This window comes from Kogia breviceps, chromosome 17 (genome assembly GCF_026419965.1).
Source record: "Kogia breviceps isolate mKogBre1 chromosome 17, mKogBre1 haplotype 1, whole genome shotgun sequence".
Taxonomy (NCBI): Eukaryota; Metazoa; Chordata; class Mammalia; order Artiodactyla; family Physeteridae; genus Kogia; species Kogia breviceps.
In genome coordinates this window covers 9,040,683-9,062,085 of record NC_081326.1, presented here as the reverse complement: position 1 = coordinate 9,062,085, position 21,403 = coordinate 9,040,683, and the positions used below count along the sequence as shown (strand labels likewise).

General features: G+C 38.2%; 1 non-coding gene and 1 pseudogene across 1 annotated transcript; one reads left to right on the top strand and one right to left on the bottom strand.

Annotated features, from left to right (window-relative positions):
- The first annotated feature begins 1,881 nt into the window (after positions 1 to 1,881).
- LOC131744285 (U6 spliceosomal RNA) lies at positions 1,882 to 1,984 on the top strand. Its single transcript, XR_009332074.1, has one exon. It is a non-coding gene; the product is annotated as a U6 spliceosomal RNA (small nuclear RNA).
- A 261-nt stretch (positions 1,985 to 2,245) lies between these two features.
- Positions 2,246 to 3,523, bottom strand: LOC131744200 (UDP-GalNAc:beta-1,3-N-acetylgalactosaminyltransferase 1-like; annotated as a pseudogene).
- Between the last annotated feature and the right edge of the window lie 17,880 nt (positions 3,524 to 21,403).

Genomic DNA, 21,403 nt, shown 5'->3' with positions numbered 1-21,403 from the left:
CATGGCAGAAAATTAGCCCAAAATAATTCCTTCCACTGAAGTTCAGCCAGTAAAATTTCTCCCCATTTTCTTTTTTTCATTTAATTGATTTTATTATAACTGGATCAGGTCTGAGATGAGGAAATAGAAATAGCCTTGTTATAAAGAATCAAACATTATAATGGTTCTAACTGAAATTAAGCTTTTCTCATAGGAGAATTATAAATATATAACCGGGCTTCCCTGATGGCGCAGTGGTTGAGAGTCCGCCTGCCGATGCAGGGGACGCGGGTTCGTGCCCCGGTCCGGGAGGATCCCACGTGCTGCGGAGCGGCTGGGCCCGTGAGCCGTGGCCGCTGAGCCTGCGCGTCCGGAGCCTGTGCTCCGCAAAGGGAGAGGCCGCAACAGTGAGAGGCCCGCGTACCGCAAAAAAAAAAAAAAAAAAAAATATATATATATATATGTATGTATATGAGCATTACAAGAGCTGACTATACACTTTCAAGTTCATATTTTCTGCCAACAGATTTGATCTTTCACCATCATGTAATCCAGATAAAAGGAATCACTTGTCCCATATCAGGCATAATGGGAAATTGCACAATCCTGAGAATATGGGGGCAAGGAGGGCTCCTCTTGGACCAACAAGCAGGTCAAAGGTGACCTACATCAACACTCCTATGAAGAAATGTGCTTCACCATGACACAGAAATCAGACTTGATTTTAGACCACATAGTAGGGCCTTCCTCTTGATGTGAAACTAATAACAATAGCAGCAGTGTTTTCTTTTTCTTCTTTTTATTCTCAAACGGATTGTTAATGAGAAAAAACACGGAGCAGTTAACAATGCAGCTCAAATCTTTAGCCTTCTCTTTACACCTCAAGCACTGAAATATGACACTCCTTTCATTATATTCTGGCCACGACATTCTCTCTTTTCTTTTTAGCTTCGGAGTCCTTTCCAAAGGAAACACGCTGCCTGGCATTCTATACTACTCCTAATTTCCAGGTGGAAAAATGAGACAGATAAAGTGACATCTAAACACACCGGGAATTATATTTTTAAAAACAAGACAATAATTCAGACCTTCTTGCTTTAATTCTTCTCTATATTACCATGACGAAATATTTATCAAAGTTCAAGAGATTACTGATATGCAATAATGACCAATGACTACACATTAATGGAGTTATTCATAATAAACTCATTAGTGAAGTAACTGGAAAAGAAGTTTAAATATAAAGAGTGATTTTCACTATTCTGTTTATACAGTATTGAAACAACCATAACTTCAAACACCCATAAAAGTGCAAAACTCTAAGTAACACTAAATAATAATTGATAGCTCTGAAATACTGCAACATCCTGAAGTATCTTCCAAATGACCAAAAACAGATGAAAATTTTGTTCAGTATAACTTCAGTTTTTTTACACAGAACTATGTATTTTAAAAACTGTAATCCATGTAAGATATACACAAAACCCTGAACTGACTAGATTGTTCAATGACTAATACTCCACACTGCTTTGTTTTTATGGACAAATGAGCTTATAATTCAATGAAACCCATTTAAGAAATTCTAATCTATAGAAAGACATGTTCAAATCGTTTGTTTTATTAACAAAAACCTCCTATTCCTTTGTAAGATGTTTAATTCCTCTGAATATCATCTTTAAAAGGCCTGACTTGATTGTTGTCAAAATAAACCACAGGTCAAGTGCAACCCTCCAGCATCCAGCCTATGGGCTCTTCATGAGTTTTGGTTCCGTGTAAGCCACACAATGACCTTCCCATGAGTTTTCCATTGGAGATTTCACAGTCTAATTTTAACGGTCTCCGCAAAGTATCCCTCCCTTCTCTAGGCTTTAGGTAGAATGTCAAATTAATAACGGCACATGGGTGCTTGCTTCGGCACATATACTAAATTGGAACGATACAGAGAAGATTAGCATGGCCCCTGTGCAGGGATGGCATGCAAATTCGTGAAGCGTTCCATATTTTTAAGCTGGGACAAAGTGAGAGAGTGGCAGGGACACACATACACTACCAAACGTAAAACAGATAGCTAGTGGGAAGCAGCCGCATAGCACAGGGAGATCAGCTCGGTGCTTTGTGTCCACCTAGAGGGGTGGGATAGGGAGGGTGAGAGGGAGACGCAAGAGGGAGGGGGTATGGGGATATGTGTATACGTATAGCTGATTCACTTTGTTATACAGCAGAAAGTAACACACCATTGTAAAGCAATCATACTCCAATAAAGATGCTAAAACAATAAACAAAAAAATAAACACTGATATAAGGGGAAAAAATGGCAGGTGGTGTTCCTTAGCATAGCCTGCCAAAATGTGATAATTTCCTTGGAAGAAAAGCCATGGGCTGCAGTCATGCATCTGAGTTGACAGACATTCAAATGGATCCTATATAAAAAGAAAAGGTTGGTGTCTTCTGGAATATGAATGTCCACTTTTAATAAAGTCAAACAGATCCCAACATAAACATCTTCAAACTTGATGGGTTTTACGTGACTCATCATTTCATAGATTCTTGGCACCAAATTTCTGGATATTATATAACCCAACCCACCGCAGTAGGGAGGAAATACCTTGAAGGGATACCCCTGGTATGAAATATGGGGTTTTTGGTAAAATCCTCTATAGGAATAATTATCAATTAGAGGATAACCTGTTAAAAACTCCTCTGAGTGGTTTAAATTTAAAAGATACTTCACTGGGGCTTCCCTGGTGGCGCAGTGGTTGAGAATCCGCCTGCCGATGCAGGGGACACGGGTTCGTGCCCCGGTCCGGGAAGATCCCACGTGCGGCGGAGCGGCTGGGCCCGTGAGCCGTGGCCGCTGAGCCTGCGCGTCCGGAGCCTGTGCTCCGCAACGGGAGAGGCCACAGCAGTGAGAGGCCCACGTACCACAAAAAAAAAAAAAAAAAAGATACTTCACTAAGTTGCCAGTATTGATGAAAACATCAGTGTCTGTCCTCGTGTTGTACCATGCATTGGGGCAAAACTCAGTTACCCACCTAAACGCCATAATTGTTTTCAAGGTCAGATTATTGTATGTGTCTAAAAAATCTTGTATTATGTTGCCATAAAGGAGGTGTTCATCCTCTAAGGATAATGCTCATACTTTGTCTTCCCTTTCACCTACTGGCCTAATAAGAAAAATGTAAGAACCTCATATCTCCACCAAGACTTCTTTTCACCCCAAGTAACTCTAATGGCCTGTCTGGCTTTCACATCTGAGGGGTGTGAGGTCACCAGGATGACAAGACGTGCATTTTGATGAGAGCAGTTCCAATGCTCTCGACGTGTGAAGTGGAAGTCTTGCCTGTAAACGGGCTCATAGTCATACAAGTACAGCCAGTTCACGCGTTCTGTCACATTGTAGTGGGGACGACCGAGGTACCACATCACCAGGAAACTCAGGAGCGACAGCGGCAGGAGGCTTCAGGGACCCCAGTGACATCCTACCCGGAAGGGTGGTTAGGAGCGCCGGGGCCATTCACACAGGCTCAGGAGCACGCGAGCCTCGGCTTCTTGATTGACTTCTTCTGGGTGAAAGACCTTCAGTTTCATCAACTGAACATTCCGTAGCAAGTGGTAGTCAAAAATAATGCTTGAAATTTCTACTGAAAAACAGACTCTCAGATTGGCTTAAAACTCTGCCATATACTGCTTGTAAGATACATGCCTGCAGAATTTCAGATGAGACTAAAGCACTAGCTGAAGTCTTTTGTTTTCCGTACTCCATGCTTTAATTAAAAGATTTGCCATGGACTTTCCAGCGTGCCGCGTGCATCCCACTCCAACGCGGGGCAGAGGGCCGACCCTCCCCTCTCCCCATTTTCCAAGGCCATGTTAATACCGACATCTTGGACAAGTCACTTAACATTTCTGAAACTCACTTTTCTCCATCTCTAAAGTGGTATTAACATATCACCTATGCCCTAGGTTTGTTATGAGGATTAACTGAGATAATCTGTAAAATATAAGCACTAAAATATGGAATCCATTATTATTAATTATTATTTAATTGTATAATCTTGACTGGAAAGAAACATATCAAAACGCATATAATAAACCCCTAATAGACATTTATGAATGAATGGTTAACAGTGGTTGTCTAGTTGTTGGGAGTAAGAGAGTTGGTGATTCTTTTTTCTCTTCTTCTGCATTTTCTAAATTTTATTTTTTTTTTTTGCGGTACGCGGGCCTCTCACTGTTGTGGCCTCTCCCGTTGCGGGGCACAGGCTCCGGACGCGCAGGCCTAGCGGCCATGGCTCACGGGCTTAGTTGCTCCGCGGCATGTGGGATCTTCCCGGACCAGGGCACGAACCCGTGTCTCCTGCATCGGCAGGCGGATTCTCAACCACTGCGCCACCAGGGAAGCCCTCTAAATTTTATTGAATAAACATGTTTATTATTTTATAAGAACATTTGTTCACCTCTCTGTCCACCCTAAATACCTAATAACCAAAATTATATATATTATATAATATTTAGTATAATATATAATTTGATATAATAAATATACTTAATACATGTTTTAATATATTTATTTCCTATTTAATTTATACAGTATAGATTTATAACATATCTGAGGCTTTATTTAAAAGACTAAGAGTGTTAGAATTAGGGGGAAGATGTAGTGATGCCTCTGTGAATACAAACACATATGCATGTATACATGCATAGACAGACACATATGCACGTATACATGCATAGACAGACACAAATTATAACAATAAGCTATTTGAACAAGACACCCCTAAACCATGGCATCAAGAGTTTAAAAATAAATATGTAGGCTATAAATAAAGAAAACAAGGATAACAATATTATTATCTGACATATAAAATTCAAGGTGACAAGCATCAAACAGTAAGAATGCAAAGAGTTTGAATTATATTATTAATAATGTGGCCCATTTTTATATGGTAGAATATAGCAAATATGTAATTATGTTGCTGTGTTTGGAATTAAGAATTTGTGTGTACGAAAATAAGGATAAAAATAAAGTGACACAGCAAAAGCTTGTGATGTTAAATCTGAATTGGAAATACTATTAAATCATGAACTTTTTCTTTAAAAAGTGTGTATTCCCTAGTTCTGTCCACTTAAAATGCCTGAAGGCAATGACATCCCCCCAGTAGCAATGAGCGCTCCTATATGTAGACTGTGCTCCATAAATACCAGGGTTCTTTGGATAAGTGGCTGATTACAAGTCTGAAGCATAACATGTAGACTTGCCTGAGACATCTTGTTCCAGAACTCAAGGACACTATCACAGACTAATGGGGTTACAACCAAATGACACAGGAATCAAATGAAGGAAGAAGGGACACATGAACACCAGAGAGCACAAAGTCTACAAATTATTAAATCTACAGAACAGAAAAGCTATGAGTTAAAAAAGGAAAAGAAAAGAAAAGAAGAATTTATAGTAGTACTTAATAAAGAGAAAGCCAAAATAAACTCAAATCTTGAAGATTATTGCAAATAACTATTACAACAAACAAATCTTGCTAATGAAAGTGAAAGAGAAGATAGCATTTAAAAAAATAATTGGACTTCTGGTTTCCAGTTCCATATGCAAGGAGACTGGAAGTCACTCCATCATAGCAACAAGTAAAAAGCTGAACAGACTGAAAACTCAACAATTTCTCATGGATTCATAAGAGAGGTTGAGGGCACAGGACAAATCCCCAACATTGGAGAGACAGATGGGTAAGTACAGGGAGTCACATATAGTCAAGAGGATAAACTGCCACAGGGACCAGTGCCAGGGTGGGAAAACCTCAACTATAATTGAAAAGTTGCTGGAAGCTCAGTGTGGACAAGTCTGAGAGTTAAAAACTTTGGGCAGACCCTATCACAGAGGGATTCCCACACGTTTTGTGAGTTTTACCCCCAGGAGCTCAACCAGATTTTCACTGTAAATACTGGAGAAAAATCCCATCTTGCTTCCAGTGGGGGGAGGAGAAAAGAAAGAAACTGGAAATGAACCACAGTACTCTGGGTTTTTTTTTTTAATGGCTAAAACTTTATTTATTTTTAAAAAATTTATTGTATTGAACTATAGTTGATTTACAATGTTGTGTTAATTTCTGCCATATAGCAGAATGATTCAGTTGTGTATATATATATATATATATACATTATGTATATATATGTGCATATATATACACATTATATATATGTGTGTGTGTATATATATATGTATACATTCTTTTTCACATTCTTTTCCATTATGGTTTATCACAGGACATTAAATATAGTTTCCTGTGCTATACAGTAAGAACTTGTTGTTTATCCATTCTATGTACAATAATTTGCATCTACTAATTCCCAGCTCGCAATCCATCCCTTCCCACCCCTCTCTGCCGTAGCGACCACAAGTCTGTTCTCTGTGTCTGTGAGTCTGTTTCTGTTTTGTAAATAAGTTCATTTGTGTTGTAGTTTAGATTCCACATATAAGTGATATCATATAGTATTTATCTTTCCCTTTCTGACTTACTTTATTTAGTATGATAATCTCTAGGTCCATCCATGTCGGTGTAAATGGCATTATTTCATTCTTTTTTATGGCTGAGTAGTATTTCTTTGTATATATCTGCCACATCTTCTTTATCCATTCCTCTATCAATGGACATTTAAGTTGTTTCCATGTCTTGGCTATTGTAAATGGTGCTGCAATGAACTGTGCTTAACAAGGCCTGTCCTTAGGAGAAAGTACTTAACCAGCACTTAATCTGCTGAGGTATTACCAGACCATAATGGACCTAGGGGAGGAAAATAATCAACTCCAGTCAGTTCTACATTTACACATGGGAGAAGGGAAACACTGAACTCCAGCTCATTCTAGCCATCCTGTCTGACTTAAGGGGAGAGAAAAAAACTGAGAAATACTTGTGAGGTTCACAGTCTAGAGGCATAGGCTCAGGTAAGACTGAGACTTAATCATAGGACTATAGAATTATTCCCCTGCAAACCCACATTATCACCACATTACTAGGGAACTCTTTACAGCAGTTCTTTTACCCAGTACATCCTGTCTGGCTATCAAGAAAAAATTACAAGGCATACTAAAAAGCAAAAAACAAAATTTGAAGAGAAAGTGCAAGTGGCAGAACCAGACATGACAAGGATGTTAGAATTATCAGACCAGGAATTTAAAATAACTATAGTTAATATGCTAAGGGCTCTAATGTAGACAGCATACAAGAACAGATAAACAAGGGAAACACAGAGATGGAAATCCTAACAAAGAACTAAAAAGAAACAAAATGAGGAATATATTAGATGGGCTTATTATTAGTAGTAAACTGGACACAGCTGAGGAAAGAATCTCTAAGGATACCTCAACAAAAACCTCCAAAATTGAAAATAAAAGATAGTAAAAACTTTAAAATAAAACAGAACAGACTATCCAAGGACTGTGGGACAACTACATAAGGAAACAGAAGAAATATCTGGAACAATAATGAGTGAATTTTCCCAAATTTTCAAACTGGTCAGACACCAGACCACAGATCCAGGAAGCTCAGAGAACACCAAGCAGGATAAATGAAAAGAAAATATATCTGCATCTAGGCATATCATTATCAAATTACAGGAAATCAAAGATAAAGAAAAATTCTAAAAGAAGCCAGAGGGGAAAAAAATGTAAGAAAAGAATTATGTTCAACTTCTCCTCAGAAAACATGCAAGTAAGAAGAGAATAGAGTGAAATATTTCAAGAGTTGAGAGAAAAAAACACCAACCTGGAATTCTGTACCCTACAAAATTATCCTTCAAAAGTGAAAGACTTCCTCAGACAAACAAAAAAGGAGGGAATCTATTGCCAGTAGACCTGCCTTGCAAGAAATGTTAAAAGAAGTTCTTTAGAAGGAAGGAAAATAATATAGGTAAGAAATTCAGATCTATATAAAGAAAGGAAGAGCACTGAAAAAGGAATAAATGAAAGTAAAATAAAAACTTTTATTTTTCTTATTCTTGGTTCTTAATAGATAACATTTTTTTTCAAAATAATAATAGCAACAATGTATTCAATTATATATATATATTTGTAAATGCTTATGTGTAAGTGAAATGAATGACAACAATGATAGAAGGGATGAGGAAGAAGGAATTAGGGTAATTTTCTTATTATAAGGTACTCACTACCAGTGAAGTGCCATAGTTTATTTAAAAGTGAACTTGGATTATTTGTAACTATATATTGCAAACTCTAGGGCAAGAACTAAAATAGGGGAAAAAAATGAAGTATAACAGATATGCTAAAAAAGGAGAGAAAATGGGGTCCTATAAAATGCTTGACTAAAACCAAAGGCAGAAAAATAATGAAAAACAAAAAGAGGAACAAAGAACAAGAGCAACAATGAGAAAAAAAGTAACAAATATGGTAGCTATTAATGCTAGTATATCAATAATCACTTTGAACACTGATGGTATAAAAGCACCAAAGACAGAAATTGTCAGGAATTCCCTGGTGGTCCAGTGGTTAGGACTCAGTGCTTTCACTGAGGGGGCCCATGTTCGATCCCTGGCCAGGGAACTAAGATCCCGCAAGCCGCACGGCACAACCAAAAAATAAATAATAAATAAAATAATAGACAGAGACTGTCAAAGTGGATCAAAAAACAGGACCCAAACATATGTCATCTACAAGAAACCCACATTGTATATATTGGATACATACAGATTAAAATTAAATGGATGGAGAAATATCTACCACGCTAACACTAATCAAAGGAAGTAGGAGTAATGTATCAATTTCTGACAGAGCAAATTTCAAAGCAAGGAAAGTTGTGAGGGATAAAGAAGGGCGTTACATAACGATAAAGGGTCAATTCTACTAGAAGACATAACAATGTGTATGCACCTAATAGCAGACCATCTAAATATGTGAGGCAAACATTGATAGAATTGCAAGGAGAATAAATAAATCCACCATCATGGTTGGAGACTTCAACACCCTTCTATCACAGATGGAAAGATTCAGCAGCCAAAAAAAATCAATAAAGACTTAGTTGAACTCAACAGCACCATCAATCAACTGGATATAATTAACATCTATTGACTGCTTCATCCAACAACAGCAGAATACACATTCTTCTCAAGCTCACATGAAACAATCACCAAGAAAGACCACATGCTGAGTCATAAAACACACATTAACAAATTTAAAAGAATAAAAATCATACAATGTCTGCTCTCAGACCACAATGGAATTAAGCTAGAAATCAATAACAGAAAGATAACTAGAAAATCCCAAAACATGTGGAGATTAAAAACCACACTTCTAAATAACATGGGTCAAAGAAGAAATCTCAAGAAAAATTTAAAAATATTTTGAACTAAGTTAAAATGAAAACGTAACTTATCAGAATTATTGGGATGGGGTTTCCCTGATGGCGCAGTGGTTGAGAGTCCACCTGCCAATGCAGGGGACACGGGTTCGTGCCCCGGTCCGGGAAGATCCCACATGCCGCGAAGTGGCTGGGCCCATGAGCCATGGCCACTGAGCCTGTGCGTCCAGAGCCTGTGCTCTGCAACGGGAGAGGCCACAACAGTGAGAGGCCTGCGCACCGCAAAAAAAAAAAAAAAAATTAGTGGGATGCAGTGAAAGCAGTACTTAAAGGGAAATTTATAGCATTGAATGCATACTTAGAAAAGAAGAGGATGGGAGTGAGGAGAGGGGGAATTGGATGAAGGTGGTCAAACAGTACAAACTTCTAGTTATAAGATAAATAAAGTCTAGCGATGTAATGTACAAAATGATAACTATAGTTAACAATGTTGTATGGTATAGTTGAAAGCTGTTAAGACAGTGGATCCTAAGAGTTCTCACCATAAGAAAATATTTTTTCTTTTTCTTTTGTATCTACATGAAATGATGGATGTTAACTACATTTACTGTGGTAATCATTTCATAATATATATAACTAATATCATTATTCCATATGCCTTAAACTTATACAATGCTGTATGGCAAGTATATCTCAATAAAACTGGGGGGAAAAAAGAAAAGAAGAAAAATCTAGTATCAGTCACCTAAGTTTCAACCTTAGGAAAATAGGAAAAAGAAAACCCAGCAAATTCAACCCAAAGTAAGCAGAAAAAAATAATAAGTATAGCAGAAATCAATAACGTTGAAAACAGGAAATCAGTAGAGAAATTCAACTAAACCAAAAGTTGATTGAAAAGCTCAGTAATCTATAAGCCTCTAGCCAGGAAAACTAAGACAAAAAGAGAGTTCACACAAATTACTAATATGAGAAATGAAAGAAGGCAATGACTTTTTAGATATAATACCAAAAGCATGATCCATGAAAGAAATTACAGATAAGCTGGACTTCATTGAAATATAAAACTTCTCAAAGTTAGCAGAAGGAAAGAAATCATAAAGATCAGATCAGAAATAAATGAAAAAGAAAAGAAGGAAACAATTGCAAAGATCAATAAAACTAAAAGCTGGTTCTTTGAGAAGATAAAATTGATAAACCATTAGCCAGACTTATCAAGAAAAAAAGGGAGAAGACTCAAATCAATAGAATTAGAAATGAAAAAGGAGAAGTAACAACTGACACTGCAAAAATACAAAGGATCATGAAAGTTGATTACAAGCAACTATATGCCAATAAAATGGACAACCTGGAAGAAATGGACAAATTCTTAGAAATGCACAACCTTCTGAGACTGAACCAGGAAGAGATAGAAAATATGAACAGACCAATCACAAGCACTGAAATTGAAACTGTGATTAAAAATCTTCCAACAGGGCTTCCCTGGTGGTGCAGTGGTTGAGAGTCCGCCTGCCGATGCAGGGGACATGGGTTGATGGCCCCGTCCAGGAAGATCCCACATGCCACAGAGCGGCTGGGCCTGTGAGCCATGGCCACTGAGCCTGCGCGTCCGGAGCCTGTGCTCCACAACGGGAGAGGCCACAACGGTGAGAGGCCTGCGTATCGAAAAAAAAAAAAAATCTTCCAACAAACAAAAGCCCAGGACCAGATGGCTTCACAGGCAAATTCTATCAAACATTTAGAGAAGGGCTAACACCTATCCTTCTCAAACTCTTCCAAAACATAGCAGATGGGGGAACATTGCCAAACTCATTCTACGAGGCCACCATCACTCTGATACCAAAATCAGACAAAGATGTCACAAAGAAAGAAAACTTCAGGCTAATATCACTGATGAACATAGATGCAAAAATCCTCAACAAAATACTAGCAAACAGAACCCAACAGCACATTAAAAGGATCACACACTATGATCAAGTGGGGTTTATCCCAGGAATGCAAGGATTCTTCAATATACACAAATCAATCAACGTGATAAACCAGATTAACAAATTGAAGAATAAAAATCATACGATCATCTCAATAGATGCAGAAAAAGCTTTTGACAAAATTCAACACCGATTTATGATAAAAAACCCCTCCAGAAAGTAGGCATAGAGGGAACTTACTGCAACATAATAAAGGCCATATATGACAAACCCACAGCCAACATCATCCTCAATGGTGAAAAACTGAAACCATTTCCACTAAGATCAGGAACAAGACAAGGTTGCCCACTCTCACCACTATTATTCAACATAGTTTTGGAAGTTTTAGCCACAGCAATTAGAGAAGAAAAAGAAATAAAAGGAATCCAAATTGGAAAAGAAGAAGTAAAGCTGTCACTGCAGATGACATGATACTATACATAGAGAATCCTAAAGATGCTACCAGAAAACTACTAGAGCTAATCAATGAATCTGGTAAAGTAGCAAGATACAAAATTAATGCACAGAAATCTCTTTCATTCCTATACACTAATGATGAAAAATCTGAGAGTGAAATTAAGAAAACACTCCCATTTACTGTTGCAACAAAAAGAATAAAATATCTAGGAATAAACCTACCTAAGGAGACAAAAGACTTGTATGCAGAAAATTATTAGACACTGATGAAAGAAATTAAAGATGATACAAATAGATGGAGAGATATACCATGTTCTTGGATTAGAAGAATCAACATTGTGAAAATGACTCTACTATCCAAAGCGACCTACAGTCAATGCAATCCCTATCAAACTACCACTGGCATTTTTCACAGAACTAGAACAAAAAATTTCACAATTTGTATGGAAACACAAAAGACCCCGAATAGCCAAAGCAATCTTGAGAAAGAAAAATGGAGCTGGAGGAATCAGGCTCCCTGACTTCAGACTATACTACAAATCTACAGTAATCAAGACAGTATGGTACTGGCACAAAAACAGAAATATCCATCCATGGAACAGGATAGAAAGCCCAGAGATAAACCCACACACATATGGTCACCTTATCTTTGATAAAGGAGGCAAGAATATACAATGGAGAAAAGACAGCCTCTTCAATAAGTGGGGCTGGGAAAACTTGACAGCTACATGTAAAAGAACGAAATTAGAACACTCCCTGACACCATACACAAAAATAAACTCAAAATGGATTAAAGACCTAAATGTAAGGCCAGACACCATCAAACTCTTAGAGGAAAGCATAGGCAGAACACTCTATGACATAAATCACACCAAGATCCTTTTTGACCCACCTCCTAGAGAAATGGAAATAAAAACAAAAATAAACAAATGGGACCTAATGAAACTTAAAAGCTTTTGCACAGCAAAGGAAACCATAAACAAGACCAAAAGACAACCCTCAGAATGGGAGAAAATATTTGCAAATGAAGCAAATGACAAAGGATTAATCTCCAAAACATACAAGCCACTCATGCAGCTCAATATTAAAGAAACAAACAACCCAATCCAAAAATGGGCAGAAGACCTAAATAGACATTTCTCCAAAGAAGATATACTGATTTTCAACAAACACATCAAAGAACGCTCAACATCATTAATCATTAGAGAAATGCAAATCAAAACTACAGTGAGATATCATCTCACATCAGTCAGAATGGCCATATCAAAAAATCTACAAACAATAAATGCTAGAGAGGGTGTGGAGAAAAGGGAACCCTCTTGCACTGTTGGTGGGAATGTAAATTGATACAGCCACTATGGAGAACAGTATGGAGGTTCCTTAAAATACTGAAAATAGAACTACCATACAACCCAGCAATGCCACTACTGGGCATATACCCTGAGAAAACCATAATTCAAAAAGAGTCATGTACCAAAATGTTCATTGCAGCTCTATTTACGATAGCCAGGACATGGAAGCAAGCTAAGTGTACATCAACAGACGAATGGATAAAGAAGATGTGGCACATATATACAATGGAATATTACTTGGCCATGCAAAGGAACGAAACTGAATTATTTGTAATGAGGTAGATGGACATAGAGACTGTCATACAGAGTGAAGAAGTCAGAAAGATAAAAACAAATACCGTATGCTAACACATATATGGAATCAAAAAAAAAAAAAAGAAAGAAAAGAAAAAAAATGGTCAGAAGAACCCAGGGGCAAGATGGGAATAAAGATGCAGACCTACTAGAGAATGTACTTGAGGATACAGGGAGGGAGAAGGGTAAGCTGGGAGAAAGTGAGAGAGTGGCATGGACATACATACACTACCAAACGTAAAATAGATCGCTAGTGGGAAGCAGCCGCATAGCACAGGGAGATCAGCTCGGTGCTTTGTGACCACCTAGAGGGGTGGGATAGGGAGGGTGGGAGGGAGGGAGATGCAAGAGGGGAGAGATATGGGGACATATGTATATGGTTAACTGATTCACTTTGTTATAAAGCAGAAACTAACACACCATTTAAAGCAATTATACTCTAATAAAGATGTTAAAAAAATAAAATAACATAAAATAAAACTTCTGCTCTTCAAAAGACAGTGTCAAGAGAACGAGAAGACGAACCACACACAGGGAGGAAATATTTGCAATATACACATCTGATAAAGAACTGTTAGCCAAAATATACAAAGAACTCTTAAAATTTAGCAACAGAAACCCAGGGAACCTAATTTTTAAAAAATGGACCAAAGACCTTAACAGACATCTCACAAAAGAAAATATCCAGATGGCAAATAAGTATATGAAAAGATGCTCCCCATCATGTGTCATCAGGAAATGCCAATTAAAATAGCAATGGGATACTACTCTACACCTACTAGAATGGTCAAAATCTGCAACACTGACAACTCCAGTTGCTGGTGAGGATGTGGAACGACTGGGACTCTCATTTACTCCTGCTTCAAAAGCAAAACGTTATAGCCACTTTGGAAGACAGCCTGGCAGTGTCTTACAAAAGTAAACACATTTTTATATAATCTAGCAGTCACGCTCTTTGACATTGCTGGTGGGAAGGAAAAATGCTACAACCACTTTAGAAATCTGTTTGGCAATTTTTTATAGTTCAACCTTTCCTTAGCATTCAACCCAGAAACTCCACTGCTAGAAATCAGAAGACCAAAAAATGAAAACACACATTCACAAAAAGGCTTGCCGGATGTCCATCAACTAGTGAATGAATATACAATTGTGGTATATCCATACGATGAAATAGTCCCTGTAGATTAAAAAAATGTATTAGTGATATATGTAATGATATGGATGAATGCCAAAAGCATCGTGATAAATGAAGAATCCAGACACAAACGACCACATAGCTTATGATGCCATTTATATGACGTTCTGTAACAGTCCCATTTGTTTCCCAAGCGTGTTTCCATGTCTCTACATGAAATACACTTTTCTTCCTCACCTGAAAAATTCTACTCATTATTCGTGGTACAAGCCTCCACCAAAATATATCAATCATTTGTTTCTGATGTAACTTTTTGGAAGTTTCAGTTATAGAAATTACTTTTTTAGAGGTTTTTTTCCTCTGTTTTCCCTAGGAAATATAAATTCCTCAAGGACAAGGATCCTCTCTCCTTTGTATTCCTAGTGTTTGGCAATGACTGATACATGGTGGATCTCAATCCATGTCGAACAATGTGTTTAGTTTTCTGTCTTCCAGATTCCCTTTTGGCCAGCATTTCTATAATGAAAAACAATTCAACTACAACTAAGTTGTCTCTATTTTAATTTATTGGTGTTGTCTAATTATAGAGAATAATCCAAAGAAACAGAATATCTTAATTTTTCATATAAAAATATAGTTTTTAGTACACTTTCTCTTGGTCATTTGATAGCAGAAACTAAGTCTTTTCTTCTTCTTTCTTGTTTCCTTCCTTCCTTCCTTCTTTTTTTTTTGATTGTCAGTATTTCCGAGTTAAGGAAATAAAATGAGGTCGTGTTTAAATAAAGACAGGAAAGATAGAGAAATCTATTTAGTGGAGACTGAGAAAATTCTGACAGCTACTGTATGATGGAGCTGGTGATAATTATGTTTTCACAGACACATTGCACTGATATTTAAGCAAAATACACTGAGAATAAATACTTATAGGAACATGGCAATTCATTTCTATTGTCAAGCAAATTACAAATTCCAAAAACTTCTTTAGAAAATACCACCATGAATTCTCATTCATTTGTTAGTCTTGATTGCTCCTGAGAAAATACAGGTTTTGTTTTTTAAGATATGAACATGTGTCTACCTATATAGACATAATTAAGAAAAGTGTGCATACTTAAAACAACATTTATAGGTTAATAAAAGATACTTTTATTTAAGGGCCTTAAGGTAGAAAGACGATGAAATATAGAGCTAGTGACCACGTTTAAAATAACCAAGAGGAACAAAAAGAAAATAGAAAACTAAGATCAAACGAATATAAAATGAATTTATAAATACACACACACTTTCAGGGGAAATCTATTTTAAAGGGTAACTTTAATACTGCATAGCACACATTTAACAAAATAACATTTTCACTATGAGAATAACGAAGGAAATCTGAAAATATGGGCTCCGCACAACGTCTGCTTTGCTAACACTAGTCTTCACTCAATCCATGTGTAGTCAGTCTTGGACTGTGGTCTCATAGGATGAGTGGTGAGACCAGTAAGGGGAGAAGAGTGAGAGACACAGCCTAATACTCATGATCCAAGGCAGCCAGCAATCATTTTTCCCAGGGCCTCCGGAATCCACCACCTCCAGCTTGTCAGTTCAAAAACGTGGCCTTCTGTTTGCCTGGGCTCTCCCTGCTCTCGAGGACCTACTGCTTCAGATTATTCCTTTCTGCCTGCCCCCAGACATCTAAAATGTCACTGAACTTTTGCTCTGTGCTCTATAATGGGCTGTTGGAATCTACCTGCAGCCACCCAAGACAAGCCTCTATGTAAGTTCCCTGCCACCAGCCAAGCTAGAGTGGTCTGCCTCTTTCTTGGGTCTCTCTCTCTCGCCCTTTGGTTCAGAGACTGGTTTCAGATTACACCAGGAAGCTCCGGAGGAGGTTGCACAGCAACAGGCCGCAGTTTAACCCATTTCCTACCACTCAGCTGAAAATTCTGGAATGCCAGCGTGAGCCAACCTTGAAGGGCTGGGAAGGTCAGACATAAAGACTGTGACACTTCACTCAACAGCAGGAATGAGACGTTCCTCTAGGAAGTAGGAAGGGCTTGTCCCCTACTTTATTCATCCGACTTCTTCAGGGGGAGAATTCTAAGGAACAGAAAGAATCAACACATTGGAGCTCAGCAGGAAGACTGGGGAGGGAAACACAAATGCCAAACACAACAGAGAGGATAAAGTCCCAAGGAGGCAGAAACACTGGCAGAGATGGTCGCAGATATCCCTATGCCTCATAGAAAATTCTCTTTCTCCACTTTAACTTCCTGCAAAATAAAATATTTGTAGATGTGAAGAAATTTCAAAGTAGCCTGGAGGGGCCCTTGAGAGGTTTGGATTCTTGAGAGATTTGAACTTCAAGGGCTTATGGAAAGGATTTCAATGACCCGAGGTCTCTGGGTCTCCTGAGACATTTGGGTGAAAAGGAGGTAGAGGCCTTTCTATGGCAGTGAGCTCCGAGGAGCGTAGTATATCCCGGAACAGAAGGTGGGGATAAGTGCTCAGGATTGACTGGTGAAGGGAGAGGACTTATCTGAGTTCCTTTTTCTGCTGCTCCTGCTTATCCAGAAGCAAAATTTCAAGACGAAAGGCATGTCTATAAATTAAGGAGATGATTTTGGAGTTACCATTTATCACTGCTGCATCTCTTGGGGCCTAACCCAAGGAGACAGGAACACTGTTTGGGGAAGTAAGCCACTTCAATAGTCTCCATGCAAATCCCAGACGGGAAGTTTGCGGGGAGAAATAATCTCCACCACAAATCAGGAAAATGCACACCTTGAATCCTTTAAAGGCCCAGGAGATACATCAATGAACAAACTTACAATGAATAACATCCCTCCAAAATGCCATGAAACGTGTGTTTAAGTTTCTAGTATAAACAAATTCACCTCAGTACAAAATACAATGCAGAATATTAATTAGTCACCATTAATCTGGTAACTGAATTCTCGGACAAACCAGCCGCCCAAATGTACAGCTCTTTCTGGAATACATAACATTTGGAGTTAGAATCCTCATAAATGAGGATGGTGATGAGAAACTGAAAAATGTTCTTCTAAATTTTAAATAAGGTAATACAGTGCCTGGCATATTGGAAATGTTAAATAAATGGATTTCATTTTCTATAAATTTCTATTCCCCATCCCATCACCCTGGGCTTCTCCTTTTTGCACATTCTTCCTTAATGGCCCCAAATTCCTGATGGCATCACAAACCAGTGTGAGAAAGACCCATCGCTGGATTATTCGGGACGGTACCCTCTACACCGTTCTTAATGTTGCGCAGGTGGGATACAGATCAGCCGGGGTTACATTTGAATAGAAATGGAGATTCAGAGCACAGATTTACCAGCAAGTCAAAGAATGTCTACCAGAGCAGCTCGTTAATTACATGTACCAAACACTATAATAAAATAGCATCTATCCATTCAGGAAACGTTCCTTTATTTGCTGTTTGAAAGCAATGATTTCCATAGTTGACTTGTGTACATTTATTCCTTCAGTGATTGAATGTCTGCTTAAAGCAGTTCAAGAGCTCAGAAAATTCCCTCTGATGTGACTCTAAGGCAGGAGTAGTATTTAGGATATTATAAAATTACCTCTGGTATTCAGGTTTGCAAGCACTTAACAAGCACCCTCTGCAGAGTCAGGTACCACTGGATGCTGGGAGAATAAAAACAAACAAGACAGGGTAGAGTTTACCTTTAAAGAGCTCAGAGACAAACAAGCAGGTGACTTCAGTACCACGTGAAATGAAGTGTTATGATAGAGAAGGAAGGGGCACCAGATCCAGCTATCCTTGGAGCGAGAGGCTGGAGAGGCGACTGCTTATAAGAGGTGATGTATAAAAGAAGAGTCTTAGACGGTGCGTGACACAGGCCAAGCAAAACAGTTTGGAGCAGAGTAGAGGGTCCCAGGAGGGTGTGGGGCAGAGAGTGGAAACTGGCTGGGGTCAGAGGAAGCTAGTATTATGTAAAAGAGCTTAAAGCTCAAACTAGAATGGACAGGGAGCTTTGGAGAAGCTTAGTCAGAGGAATGTCGTGGTTAAAGCTGCCTTTTAAATAGTTGACTCTCATAATCCATCTGAACAGGTTTGGGGCTGAAGTTAGGACCCAAACAAAGGATAATAATGGCCAAAGTTAGGATAGGGGCTGTAGGTTTGAAGGGGAGAAAATAGGCTGAAGACATATAGGAAGTAGAAATCATGATACCGGGTTATTCATTATATATGGAAGGTAAGGTCAAGAATGAGTCCAGGGTTCTTCACCTGAGCAAATACGGATACCAGCAAACATGAAAGGAATACAAGAATTCTCTGAACCAATAAGCTGCCGCATAATTCCAAGGGGCACGACAGCGTATAGATGGAGAGCGTGAGCTTTTGAGCCGGAGTGGCTGGGTTCAAATGCCATCGCCATCGTTTAGAATCTAGGTTATTAACTTGGATGAGCGCCTCCATTCTTCCACGCAATTTCCTCATCTATGGAAACGTGATGATAATGGTAGTACCTATATTGTAAGATTGTTATGAGGATTCCATAAGGAAATATATGCAATACGCTTAGAATAGTTTCTGACACAGCAAGCAGTAAACTATACACACACACACACACACACACACATATATGTATGAAAAACACTCAAGGTGAGAAGATAAGTGGAACAAAACCCAAACTGCAGTGAACACACCATGAAGTAGATCAAAGGGAGAAGGGTAGCATAAGAACGTCCGAAGAAGTAGAGTCTCAAGGACGAAGAAGGAGCAAGTTTCAGATGCTGTGGAGAGATCAAGCAAAGTCAGTGTAACAAAGGACTTTAAAGGCAGCAGATAGGTACACAGTGAAATATAACTTCTCATCCTCTCCTTCAGATGAAGCTCTATTGTGTGTTGAAAGCAAAAACTACGACTACTTCTCTCTTAGATGTTGTCGGTTTCATTTCACCAAACCAATACAAGGCATAAGAGCAAATGTGATTTGGGACGACTGGCTAACTATTTAGGAAAAATAGAAGACAGCTAAGCTGGATCTCTATACCACACCTCATATCAAAATAAATCGCAAGTGCATCAGAGATCGGTATGTAAAATACGAAGTCAAAAAATATAAAAATAAACTCATAAACATTTTGTAATCTAGGGGTGAAAAAGTATTACCTTTAAACATGATGAAATGTTTAGACACTATAAAGAAAATGATTTACAACTTTTCTATAGAAAAAAATACCATAAAGAAAAAAATTTTAAAACACGATGATACGAATATTTGTTGACTTATTTGAGCAATAATATGGCCAAGACTCTAATATTTGAAAAAATATGTCCAAAATGTAACAAATTTATAAGAAAAGACCACAATCCCAGTAGAAAAACTGGCAAAGAACATGTGTAACTCACAAGAAATGAAAAACAAATGAATAATAAATCACTGAAAATATTTTCAATGTCAATGTGAATTAAATCTATAAAGCAATTCTATTTATCACCATCCATGTAGGCAAAGGTTGATAAGATAAATATCTTCTAATGTCGATGCTGTTAGAAAAAAATAGTCACTAATTTTTCTAGTATTTGGAGTATAGATTATTAAAACATTTTGGGTGTCATTTAGCAATAACTATTAAATTTTAAGTGCAAACATCAATCCATCCACCCTACAAAAGACCTGGCCAGTACTCTTTAGAACTACCAAGGTGATGGGAAACAAGTGAGAAATAGTCACAGGCCAGAAGAAAGAAGAAACACAATGACTAATTGGTATCCTAAATTAAACTCTGGGACAACAAAATTCAGTGGGAAACATTCCACTGAAATCTGGAATTTAGTGAATAGTAATGTACAAATATTGGTTTCTTACTTTTGACAACTAATATGGTTTATTGTATTACCATGCTAATTATAAGATGTTAATTTTAGAGTAAACTGGGTGAGGGGTATATATTATCTTGCAACTTTTCTGTAAATCTAAAACAACTCCAAAATTAAAAGTTTATTTAAAAATTTGATTAACCAGCAACTTCACTTCTAAGAAATGTATCCTATAGAAATACAGCAGCAGGACTTCCCTGGTGGCTCAGTGGTTAAGAATCTGCCTGCCAATGCAGGGGACACGGGTTCGAGCCCTGGTCCAGGAAGATCCCACATGCCTAAGCCCGTGCACCACAACTACTGAGCCTGCACTCTAGAGCCCGCGAGCCACAACTACTGAGCCCATGCGCCACAACTACTGAAGCCCATGCGACTGGAGCCCGTGCTCCGCAACAAAGACAAGCCACCACAATGAGAAACCCTTGCACCACAACGAAGTGTAGCCCCTGCTCACCTCAACTAGAGGAAGCCTGTGCACAGTAATGAAGACCCAACACAACCAAAAATAAATAAATAAATAAATGTATTAAAAAAGAAGTCTTTGCCATAAATGTCCTGAAGAATATTTAAGAAAAAAAAAAAATGAAATACTGCAACCAGCATAAAAAGATAAGTATATAAGGATATTCAGTACACATTAATTGTAACTAGAAAAAGAAATGTAGAAAAGATTAAATAATTGAGCTGTAACTATAAAGTGGAATGTTATACATCCATTAGAAAGGATGTGTTCTAGACTTAAAATTACTGGAAAGAAAGTTTTCTATGGTATATTGTTAAAAGAAGTAAAAGCAAGTTGCTGTATACAGATGCAGATATAGAGATATAAGTAGATATTTACGGTTAAAACATATATATACACGGGGCTTCCCTGGTGGCGCAGTGGTTGGGAGTCCGCCTGCCGATGCAGGGGACACGGGTTCATGCCCCGGTCCGGGAAGATCCCACGTGCCGCGGAGCGGCCAGGCCCGTGAGCCATGGCCGCTGCGCCTGCGCGTCCGGAGCCTGTGCTCCACAACGGGAGAGGCCACAAGGTTGAGAGGCCCGCGTACCGCACACACACACACACACAAATACACA